We start from the raw sequence: 13,013 nt of genomic DNA, 5'->3' as shown, positions 1-13,013 counted from the left end.
GGCATCTTCCAAGCCAGGACAATCGCAGCTCAGGTAGCAATAAGTATGTGTCCTATAAGGTAAAGGTTTCCCATGTCTAAATGTGTTTTAATGCTTGATACTACACCCACATTTAAAATGAGTATTCAAAAGTGGCAAATGTATGGGGTGTGATAAACGCCATTTGCATCATCGTAACCCCACCCCTTGCTGTGAAATGATGTGATCATGTGATTGGCATAAGCAAGGCCCCACCCCCTTCATAAGAAAGGGAGGTGGGATGAGAGAGGGTGGTCTGCTCTTCCAGGAGTCTGAGAGGACTGCCCAAATTTGGGTGTCTCACAGATGTTTTGGGAGAGTAATCAAGAATTGTTAAAATGTACAAATGTAACTAATGAAATAAAGTCACCTAATTAGGATATAATGAACAGTATTTGGTGAGAAAATGGAAAATTTCAGTCAATCAATTGGGTGGTCCTAACATAATAATAGATAGGATAGTGGTCAAAAAGAATAATGTACGCAAAGATTATGTGTTGTATGTTTTCAAGGGTATATTTCTAGTTTGAGTTATTTTTAATTAATTTTCGGTGAAATATATTTCTCTGAATAAATGCAAGAGGAATAAAATAATATTGGAAGCGCAAAAGGACTTTTCCTTAGTAAATATATACCACCAAACAATAATATATTTAAAACAATTTATTTAAAAATAAATATATAGTATAATTTGTTACAATAAAACACAATCAGAAATTCTTATAAAAAAATCAATCAGCCTATAAAATTTAAAGCTCAAATGATATCTAATCAAAATTTTACCAAAAGGATGGCTGAAAAGTACTCACTCATATTATGCGGAAATCGATGGTGCACATCAGAAAACGTTATATAATTAAAACCGCGGTATAGAAGTTATAACTTCTTAGAGGAATTTAATGACCAGATATAAGAGATCTCATCCTTACCATATAGATGTTGGATCCCACACAAAAAGATGAAACCGGACATAGATTACAATTCCCTCTTTAGTGCTTAGTACCCACTGGCCCATTGCAAAAGCGAGACTACAAATACCTGTCTAGACAGAATTTCGGAGACAGCTGTTTAGCATGCCGCTTTCTTAGCTGTAAATGAGGCTTGTTTAAACAGTCTCTATGTTTAACGTTAGTATGAATGATGATCCTTCCAGGTACATAGAATACAGTCAATAGTAAAATAAGTGTCAATCGTGCGTTACTTGTGCATTAATCGGTAAATCCGATAAATATTATACAGCTTCAGAATGCAATAAGAAATAATTCATAAGAGACTGACGCGTTTCTCCACATTAAATTGTGATTTCTTCAGAGATACTTGTCAGGGTAAAGAGGCTTCCTTTTAAACCTGATGGTTTTCCCGCAGCAGACTGACAGGGTGTGCCTGAAGTCTGAGCAAAAGCAAGAGTAGGCTTCTATTTTGTCATAGATTGAAACTTGAAATTAAGGATTTGGTTCTAGATAACACTTACTGTTCAGCGGTATTGACAGTAAGAATGTGTGAGCCCAGGTCAGACAATCTTTCCTTCTTGATAAAAGCTTCCAATTCATAAATTAGATGCATGTTGGTCTGATATACATGTTTAAATGCTGTATGTGCTAAAACATGTGCCTGCAATCACATGTTACTGTAAACATGTATTTTATGCTCAGTAGACATTAAGATCATTCTTATAAATGTATTTCATGGGAATTTTTTTTTCCTCCCTTTTAACTATTTTGTCATTAATGCCTATTGTACTACCTTGTAACATAAATTGAATAGTTTTTTTTCTCCCCCTGAGCAATCTTTGGCCAATGTATTGATCCATATAGGCATTGGATGCAGCCTGCAGCGTCTAGTGTAGTAAAGGGCAGCAGACCTGCCCCCGATTTCAATAGCACACGTATCTTGAGATTCGTACCTTGATGAACTCGGGAGGGCGCAGAGCTGAAATACGCATGTATAATACTTAGGAGGTGGCAAATTTTATCCTGGGGCAAGACTCGACTCAACAGTCTATTTTAAAGGAAAAAAAATTGGTCCCAGTGACCCAGCCCAAAGTAGCCCACTATGGGACCGGCCCAGGGTGCAGATGCCCCCCTGCTCCCCAGCCCAAACTGCCCCTGATAATGCTGAATGTGGATTGCACTCACAATGTATGCCTTGATGAGTCACATTAGAGGTGATCACGTCATACAATGGTCCTGTTGTGTGTGTTATATCACAGATGAGGGAATAGATGGGTGTGTTGTTTTTTTCAGCACAGGATGTAAATGTTGTATAGATGACACGAGCACGAAAAGATGAAACATTGTAAGTGAGAGTGAAACAAAGTTTGATTAGCTGATGCAATTCCACTCACTGACAAAGGTGAACTTTAATTAGACACGTAAGTCTTGTGCTCACTATGACAGAAATCTTCTAAGTAGCTCACGTGACTGAAGTGCGCTTAGCAATTAGCTTACAGAACAGTTTGTCTTCTCGCAGTGTGAGACCTTGTAACTGCTGTGAATATAATCTCATTTACTGAAACTTTTAAGAGAACCGTTGGCCAGGAATTAAGCACAATAATGTTTTTTATTTTGACTCATGTTTTTTATTGGAAAAATGTTATAAAACAAAAACAAAAACAACAACTGACATACAGTATATTGTTTGCTAAAATAATCAATGAAATTATGTATTAGTTGTCCAGGTTAAAAATATAGGAACAAGTTAGGTAAATGTTTAACTATAGGAAATAAACAATTAATAAAGGACTGACATAATAGCAATTGTTCCAATACAGGGATTATAAACATATATAGTTTTGTCAATGGATAAACTAACAAAGTAAAACTGAATTTCTGTACATATAATAACATAGCTCAGGATAACACTTAAACAGGTGGATGCGCAGGACAAAGCTAACCAGGGACCCAGAAAGAGAAGACTATGGAAATACTAGATAGAAGGCACATATACCTCCCCGTCTCCAGAATATATTCTATACTTGAAGCTGTACCAGCAAAACCATATCTGATAATACTTTTGACTGGCATTTCTAACCATGTACATGTAGCTTTCATGGTCCATAACATCATTTAGGAGAGCTCAACATTTTTGGAAGTGAGGGGAATCAGCAACAAGCCACGTGTGGGCTATTATGACATTTGCTAGTGTCAGGAGAGTAAATATATATTTTGAAATCATTTTATGTAATGTATTCTCTAATGAGACACCAAACAGACAGATCAGAGGAGCACCTGGTACAGTATCACAAAAACATCTCCACACATCTGCCCAAAACCACTGAGCTGTAGGACAGTCCCACAATAGGTGTCAGAAGTCACCATCATAGGAACCCCACTTCGGACAGTTAGTGTCTTGTCTACCACCCGTTTTAAACAGAGAAACTGGTGTAAGATATACCCTGTGAAACACAAAATAAGTGAATCCTTTGGAATCGGATGCAGGAGGTGGCATCTCGAGGGCTTTTAATTGCCTGAGTCCAGTCGTCATCAGAGAGCAGACCCAGGTCAGCCACCCATTTATCTCTGAAAGAGAGCAATCCATCAAGGTCAAATTCAGAATTAAGTTTGGAGTATAGGGTGGAAATCATTCTCCATCTTCTCTTAAAAGATAACAATCATTTAATAGGGGATATTGAGATCAGTGGGGGGGAGACAGGAAATTTAGAATTTATAGCATGTCATAATTGTAAATAACGGAAGAAGCAGAGATGGGCCAATCAAATTCTTGTCTTAACTGGACAAAAGATTTAAAAGCACCAACACAATAAATGTGTCCCAGTGTAGATGCACCATATTTTTGCCATATATTATCATGAGAAAGTTTATGTAATTCCCACAGATTGCCCTTATATCAAAGAGACGTATCCGGGTCACATCTCTCCCCACCTAAAATATTATGAGCTAACGACCTCTATTGATTGTCTGATAATAGGGACTACCTCCCGTCCACTTCTGCCCGACATGAGCGTCTGAAGTGATGTTCTAGAACAGGGGTGTCCAACCTTTTAACTTCCCTGGGCCACAATGGAAGACGACGAGTTGGTTTGGGCCGCACATAAGATGCACTAACAATAACGATAGCTGATCATCCAAAAAACCATAGAAAACATAGTTAACATATATATATGAGAAAAAAGTGATATATATATATATATATATATATATATATATATATATATATATATATATCTTATATCTATATCACTTTTTTTTCAAATCCCCCTACACTTACCTTTCAATCGCCCTGTTCAAAAAATCCTCTCTAGTTAATATACTATAATCACTTTTTGTATTATTTTGATGCAATATCAATAAAGTGCATTTAAGCCAGGCATTGTATATCAGGGTGCCCTGACCAGGCCTGCGGTGCCTGACATATACATCACTGTGACCCCAAATTGTGACCTGTTTTGATAATTACACCACTATGTTATAACTAAGGGATAACAACTTATAATGGGCCAAAGAGAATAATATATAATGCCCCATTAGTATTACAAGTAGAAGTATGTAGCAGGGAGATAAGGTCCATGATGCTCCAAGACCAGGTGACTTTTATTCACTGGTCAGCGTCCCTTGAAATAATAAAAAAAAATCCCCCTTAACTTACCTTTTAATCGACTTGTTCTCCTGTCCTCTTCTCTTCTTTTCTCCAATTCTGTGCTGCTGATTGTTCTTCTCGCGCGGGTGACTCCTCTGTGCTGCGCTCCGCAATGGATGTTGGGCGTGATGACATCACACCATACATTCACTGCGAGCACCGCACGGAGGAGGAGACAAGGGAGGGAGCCGGAGTACCAGCTTTTCTTTTCTTTTTTTTTTTGCAGGATTTTTTTTTTCCATTAACAGTGCTGCCCCCTTGCCACAACCAAAACTCCTTCTGGGCCACATTTACAGGCGTGCTGGTTCAGCCAGGAAGCCCACCAAAGCACTGTCACTTGGATCTTTCATCGAAACAATCAGATGGGACAACTGTGCAGCTAGGTAGTAGAGTTTGAGATTAGGAAGGGTCAAACCACCCGATGACTTGAAGCGATCAAAGGGTATTAAGCTTAATTCTAGGCCTTTAAGCCCCCCATATAAACGATGAAACATATTTATTGATCGATGGTAATCATATTCACGGTGTAGATAACACCGACAACAAATTTATGGACAAAATATGGCTGAACGTGACTTCTACAACATTGAAAATATCCAGACTTACCATTTTCATGACAACAGAAGTATCCGACTGTGTTCTGAAACATCCCGATGACAAGTAATAACGGCACTGCGTTTTGACGTCATTAAAAATGGTGACCACTATATCAGAAGTTTTTAAAGCAACAATGCCGGCTGTCATGTAAGGTAAGTGTAACTGTCATGGTTAGGTTTAGGGATTGGGTTAGGGATCGAGTTAGGGTTAGGGATCGGGTTAGGGTTAGGGATCGTCAGCCGTCAGTTGTGCATTTAAGATATCCATTGAGTCTCTGGAGAGATTAGGTAGGTGAAATTAATGTAAATATGCTTTAAGATGGGAGTGAGTGAACAAGACTTAAGATTCATACAATGTTCTATTATAGCGCAAAAAAGTCTGTGCAATATTTTTAGCAGCAAAATGTTTAAAAATATACTTGTCAAAAATAGCAGGAATGGCTCTGCTAACTTGCTCATCTCGAGTCAGGCATGCCAAATAACTTACCCCCATGTCCGGCTCAGTATATAGGAAGTACCTAGAAAAGAGGAGATGACGTTTGGAAATATCTTATAAATGGTCCGACCGATTATGTTGAGCATGAAGCCATGTAAGTCTGTATTCTTTAGAATGGTAAGCGATATGCCAACATTCCAAATCCCTGCACGCTTGTTCCAGTTCAGAATCTTTCCATCTATTTAATTTCTTGATTTAGCCATTTGCTTAATAAATGTAGCTCTAAGGTAAGCTTTAAAGGCATCCCATAAAGGAGCCGGATCACTTATTTGGATATTGTCACCAAAGTAACCATCACACATAAGGATCAAGTCGGGTCCAGCAGCCATAGGGTGGAGCCAAGCTGGATACAACTTCCAAAATGTAATAACTCTATCGGCAGCAATATGAATCGTGACCATTAGGGGAGAATGATCTGAGATACCCCTCGGCAGGTGCACTATATCTGAAGCAAGGGGAGCTAATTGTTATGATGTGAAAATCATCATCAGCTATTCATATAGCGCCACTAATTCGCAGCGCTGTACAGAGAACTCACTCACATCAGTCCCTGCCCCATTGGAGCTTACCGTCTAAATTCCCTAACATACACACACACACAGACTAGGGTCAATTCGAAAGCAGCCAATTAACCTACTAGTATGTTTTTGGAATGTGGGAGGAAACCGGAGCACCCGTAGGAAACCTGCGCAAACTCCACACAGATAAGGTCATGGTCGGGAATTGAACCCATGACCCCAGTGCTGTAAGGCAGAAGTGCTAACCACTAAGCCACTATGCTGCACATGAAATGAAAATTTATTTGGGATAATGGATAATAGGAGGTGGAGTGACACAAAAATTGTTGTAGTTGAGGGTGTCTAAGACGCTATAAATCTACCAGAACCATTCTTCAATGAGCCTAGAGAACAGGGTAAACACAGTAATGTTAATGTAATGCTGTAAAGTATAAGCATCAAATTGTTTATCAGATTGAAATCCACCCACATTATGACAAACTTATCTCATAAAGTCCTGCAGCTTGGGGAGCCAGGTCACTTATTTAGCTTTGAGAAACATAGCTGTAGCAACTGGAAAAGGGAAAATGTCAAAAAAATCAGAATAACTCCTGCACTCAATAAGTTTACATGCTAGAAACCAATTTAATAATTGAAAAGTCAAACATTAATATACATTTTTATTTTAACTCTTGATTTGGGCTCAACCACGACACCTACCCACAATTATGTCTTTTCTGTACTTCCTTTCCAATGAAAAAAAAAATCAATATTTTCTGAAGCTTTAAAAATGAAAATAGTGGACAATTGTTTTGACACATTTGCATCAGGCTGTTTGCATAAGCCTATTAAATAATCATCATAATCCACATGCAAACACAGTAATTAGTGATTTAATTAGTGTGCACAGACATAAGTGGATACATCAACAAATTTCAAACTTGTAATATTCAAGACAAAGTATACATTTTTTCATATATTTAATCTGCAGTTCACCCTTCATATGCACTGACATACTTTGCTTTGTGGTAGTTTTTCACTGGGTTCCCCTTACTTACAAAAGAGTAACCTACGTTTACCAAAGATCACCGATACCACCACCACCTGTCATTTATGTAAAGTAAGTACTCTGTTAAGAGTTAGGGGTGTTAGGGATATTAGGGTTAGGAGTTATGGATAACCCTAATCCTAACCCTAACCCCTAAAAGAGTACTTACTTTACATAAATGACAGGCGGGTCCGTCCATCATCGGTTTAAGCCAAGTCGTGTTTCCTGATGACGTCATTTTCTCAAGCCGGCAAGACAGGGAGTCGTGATGTGAAGTCTTCTGCATTCCGGTAAGTAGGTTTTTTCACAGGTCGCTGAAGTCTTCATTCGGAATCCTCATGTCGTTCTGTTCTGTGTCAGGGTAGTCAGTACTGATAAAAGGTACTTTTTTATAAGAAGAGTTCCTCTGAACCAAACACAACTAGTTTATAACTGCATCAAAGAAAGTAACACTGAGAAAGCATGGAAGGAGAAACATGTTGGGGTGTCCCACACTAACCAAGAAAGTGTAAGGAAATGCACAGTTACACAACACGGCAGAAAAATACAGGGAACAATCTTTGATGGCTGCCAGTGACAGCTTCACCTGCTGCAACCCGTCACTGGACTACTCATTTCATGTTCCTGGATATGGTAACTTGGTCATTTTATCTTTTTTTTTCTAACTTTATTTCCCTGCTTCACTCTCACCATCCAGCCTGCTCTCTCTAGTTATCCTTCTTTTTCACTACCTACTTCGGCTTTCCACAAACTCTCCTCCACCTCTACATTCTCACCATTTCACTCCTGCTCTTTCTCTTCACTGCTTTTCTGCCAATGATTCCCCCTAACACTATTTCCCAATTACCTTTGAATTTACTGCTTTTAACACTACAATTATTGTACTGCTGTGCCATAGCATTGATGTGATAAAATATTGCATTGCTGTTGTTTTACCATTTTGATTACATTGCCACTCTCATACCTCCTTTCATGTGGGTTTCTACACCATCTAGATCTAGACACCATCATGGCCCATCACGGCCCATCATGGGGCAGCACGGTGGCTCAGTGGTCAGCACCTCTGCCTTACAGCACTGGGGTCATGAGTTCAATTCCCAACCATGGCCTTATCAGCACTTGTACAACATATTAGGCTTTATAAATAACATTGTACAGGCAGCGCCTCCTTAAAATAGCAGGTTAAGAACAGCAAACCTAACCTACAGCTTCTAAGTGACATCATCGTTACCTGGCGGCTTCTTCATTCGTCGCCACAGTTTCCGGTCACTTTTTACAGCTGTCAGTATTATCAGTGTGCCGGGGAATACACCTTCGTTGTATTCCTATCGGCAGGATGGGCATCGTAAAAAGGTACCCCACCCATTAACAGACGTATCTTCAGATCCACTCCTTGCTGAATACAGACGTGCATTTATTCGATGTACATGTGTTGTTAAAAAAAAAATGTTCCTTTTGCGTTTCTTGATAAATGAAGCCCCGATTTTCCAGTTTCAAGAGCCGAAGGTTGGGCGGGTACCTTGGAATGCGCATAGGCGAACTGATAGGCGCATTTACACAGACTAATGAGCAGTTTGGGTCTGATTTTTTTTCTTTGGCACAGCAGAAATTATTTAAATGATACAGGGCTTGAATCATTAATGAAAGTTAAGCAAAAAATTGAGTACATTTTCTTACTCAAGTTTTCTGGACAAAACCATGTTAAAATGCATGGGGTTAAATTAATTCATTATTTTGCACATAAGGAAAATACTGGCTGTTATTTCATGTAGCACACACATACTTAATAGCTTATTTGTACAGTGAAATTTAAAGTTAATCTAGGACCTATCCCAACTATAAATCTGCCGTCACATTTTACATTTACCCCCCACCCTCCAATGCAATATTGTTTTGCCTTACTTACTTTTGCTTAGCTTTCCTTTAATGAATTAGGCCCATAATAGCTAGTTTTTCTGTATATTGCATTAAAAGTAGAGATTCTCACTGACCCCGTGTTTTGGTTTCGGTTTTGGATCTGGATTACCTTCAGGTTTTGGTTTTGGTTTTGCCAAAACCGCCCTTGCGTGTCTTGGTTTTGTTTAGCCATTTTTTTTACAAAATTAAATTTTTTGGACTAAAATCACATAATTTAGGTAATATTTTATACCTACATTATGAGTAACCTCACTAACACTAAATTACAGTGATTTTCATTAAATTTTTACCATCTCACTGGTCACAATATGCTTTTCATACCCTTTCAGACAAATACTGCAGAGATCTGGCTGGATGGTAAGCGACAGAGCAATGACTCAAACACACAGCAGTTCCTACCACATCTAGGACACATTGGCACACAGCAGTGGCAGAAAAGAAAAGTGGTCCAAGATGGAATTGTCCTTGGATTATGAAACCAGTTATGGTTCAATTGATCGCTCCATCTGTTTCTTGGATAAGTGAGGTAATTCTACAGCTAATACATGGCAAAGAGCGCTGACCCTCCCGGGATGTGTGCTTTTATCAGACACCAATCCAGGGTGCAAGACAATGCTATAAAAAAAGGCATTGTAATTCTCGGCAAAAAGTGTATATAACACCGTACAGTTTTTGGTGCAAATTCAGAAGAAAAGCCTGCAAGGACTAGTATATTTGTATTTCAGCAATTACAATTAGCAATGGAGCTCTTGTCTGTGGGTGTATATAACACCCTACACTTATTGGTGCAAATTCTAAAAAAAGCCTGCAAGGACTTGTATATTTGTATTTCAGCAATGACAAAAATAGCAACGCAGCTTTCTTCTCTTTGGGTGTATATAACACCCTACACTTTGTAGTGCAAATTCAGAAAAAAAAGAGTACAATGACTGGTATATTAGGATTCCAGCAATGAACAAATGACCAAAGCAGCTCTTCTATAAGGGTGTATATTAGACCCTACACTTAGTAGTGCAAATTCAGAAAAAAATCCTGCAAGGTCTTGTAGATTTATAATTTGTATTTCAGCAATGACAAATTCAGCAAATGAGCTTTCTCTAACACTGCTACCACCCTCCTCTTTCTCTTCTATCACTTTGTCTGCCAAAGTGCTCTATACTCTGTCCTACCCCTTCTCTGTCCCTCTCTCTGAAATGGCGCTAGATCGGCGCGGAGGGCAGTATTTATAAATTCCAAAAATCGCGAGATCCAACGATGTCACAATGACGTTTTGCCTCGTTTTGGAATCCGAATAGGTGCTTGGCTCGATACTCGGAACCCCAAAGTTCAGGTGGGTTCGGTTTTCACAAAACCGAGCCCGCCCATCTCTAATTAAAAGGTGCATTTTACATTGAGTTTTCTGATACTTATTGATATGTTTCTGAAAAATGAAAACCTACAACAAGGACTTCTACCTTATCACCAATGGTATTTCAAGTGACGATTGTTTACAACCTGTTCCACCACGTGGTTGTATTTGCTCATTTTATTACAAAGTACAAACCAACTTAGGCTTTGCTGTTTGTTTTCAGAAACCTAATTCCCGCTGTTCCATGAATAATATTCTTTATAGTGTATCCTGAACTTGTTGCATAAATCAACCTATAAACATTGTACATTTCCTGAATGAAGCTCAAGAGGGACCACACCTAGTATTGTTTGGCACATGGCTCTGAAATTTATGATAGTACAAAGCACGTTCCATTGTATTACAGAGAATGTTACAAGTGATTAAAATACTGTAAAATAGCCAGGGGCAGAGTTCCTGCTAGAAATTAGATGTACAACTGAAGTTTTGTTACTAAAGAACTAAAGTGAAATAAAGTAAAAAAGACAAAGATATTTCTTGCACACATTTAATACAATATTTAAAGGGTAACTCCACTCAAAACCAAAATTTAAACATTTAAACAATTTAAAATGCAAGTAGAGCAGTAAATCAGTCCAATGTAGCCCACTATGGATCCGGTCTGGGGGCAGATGCCTCCCAGCCCAGCCAGCCACTGGAGTGGAGTGTACAGTGGGACACTGTTACCCATTAAGGACACTGTCAGCTAAAATTAGAGAAGAGTAAAACATTCAGAATTTAATTCATCACCAATTTGTGACTTTACTGAACATAAAATCACAAAAGAACACACAAAAAAAAGTGTCACCTGTTAATAATATAGTCATTAATGACAAAACTTTTTTTTTTTAAAGTTAATTTTTTCATCCATAAAATACATTTATGAGTGTTATGAATGTCTACAGTACATAAATTAATCTTTACAGCTGCTTTTAATTGCAAACACATGTTCTAGCATGTATACATGACAGTCATCACTGGTAATCGACACCTACACCCGACCTGCAGCTGGTGCAAGTGATACGACTGAAAATCACATACCTTAGAGATGCCCAGAGCTTGAATCATATGCTGCTACGTGCGCTTGAGCATACTGCGTCTTTACTGTGCACACGCCCTTTCCCATCACATTATGCCCTTTAAATCGTAGGCTGTGGTAGGGGTTATTTGCTATTGAAGAATAATTGGGTTTTGCTGCGTCACTGTGTTATGGTCTAGTACTGGGCATGTGCAGAGCTATTGTACGCAAAATATGGCACATATCAGCATTAGAGATGGTCACTGACCCCCGTGTTTTGGTTTTGTATTCGGTTTTGGATCTGGATTACCATCGTGTTTTGGTTTTGGTTTTGCAAAACCGCCATTGCGTGTTTTGGTTTTGGTTTTGTTTGGTCTTGTTTTGCTATTTTTTGGGAAAATCAATGTATTTGGGCCTAAAATAACCCAATTTAGTGCACAACCTGTTTCATAGATAAGTAATCTAATTTTAACGCTAATAAATTATCAAAAAAACAGTTTAATTCCTGGTAGGTAGGCCTTCATTTATTCTACACACAAAACAGATTGTCTTCCTCTCCATCTATGCATATTGGTAATACAGCCATCATCTTTGGATGTATATTACACCCTACACTTATAGTTAAATATGTAAAGAAATGGACAAAGCCAGTTTGGTTTCTGGCTCTACAGGCCCCCCTCCACTTGTAGAAAATACAAAAAAGTTCAGCCGTTATAGACTGTACAATATTAATTGAAATGGACAAAACCAGTTTGGGGTCACTATGTCTATGACACCCTATCCTTAATGAGAAACAGCAGCCTTTCAAGACGGTACGTGATATGGAAATGCCACAAGTCCCTTTCCTCTTTGGGGGTAGATTGCACCCTACACTTACATAGAAAGTTTTAAAAAGATGTTATTGTCATCATCTGGAGCTTCATCCTCACCCTCATCAGTGTGTACGTCATCATCACAGACTATCAATTCATCGCCGCTTTAATCCGCCATTAGAGAACAGTCAGTGCTTGTATGTCTTGGATGGTGAAGGCCTTCCTAGTGGAAGATGTAGTTCATTTTTATAAACATCATTTTCTCCACATTTTTGGGAAGTAACCTTCTACGGCGATCACTGACTAAGTTCCTTGCTGTGCTGAACAATCGTTCAGAGTACACACTGGAGGGTGGGCAGCTTAAGTATTGCAAAGCAAGTTTGTACATGGGTTTCCAAATGGCCTGCTATTCTTCCCAGTAAGGAAAGGGACTGTCTGACATTTCCATATCAACTACCTCTTGAAAGTAATCCTTCACCATCCTTTGCATGTCTATAATCGTATTGGATGGAGTTATGGGCAAAGTGACTCATTTTTTTTAAAAATCCTTCAAAAAAGCCCAGATGTTAAATTGTTCTGGTCTGCCCCCTGCGTCTTCCCTGCTTCTTTTTGGGAAATTAAATTTTTT

This window comes from Mixophyes fleayi, chromosome 3 (assembly GCF_038048845.1).
Source record: "Mixophyes fleayi isolate aMixFle1 chromosome 3, aMixFle1.hap1, whole genome shotgun sequence".
Taxonomy (NCBI): domain Eukaryota; kingdom Metazoa; phylum Chordata; class Amphibia; order Anura; family Limnodynastidae; genus Mixophyes; species Mixophyes fleayi.
The sequence above is the reverse complement of the archived record's forward strand: the minus strand, read 5'-3'. Positions refer to the sequence as shown.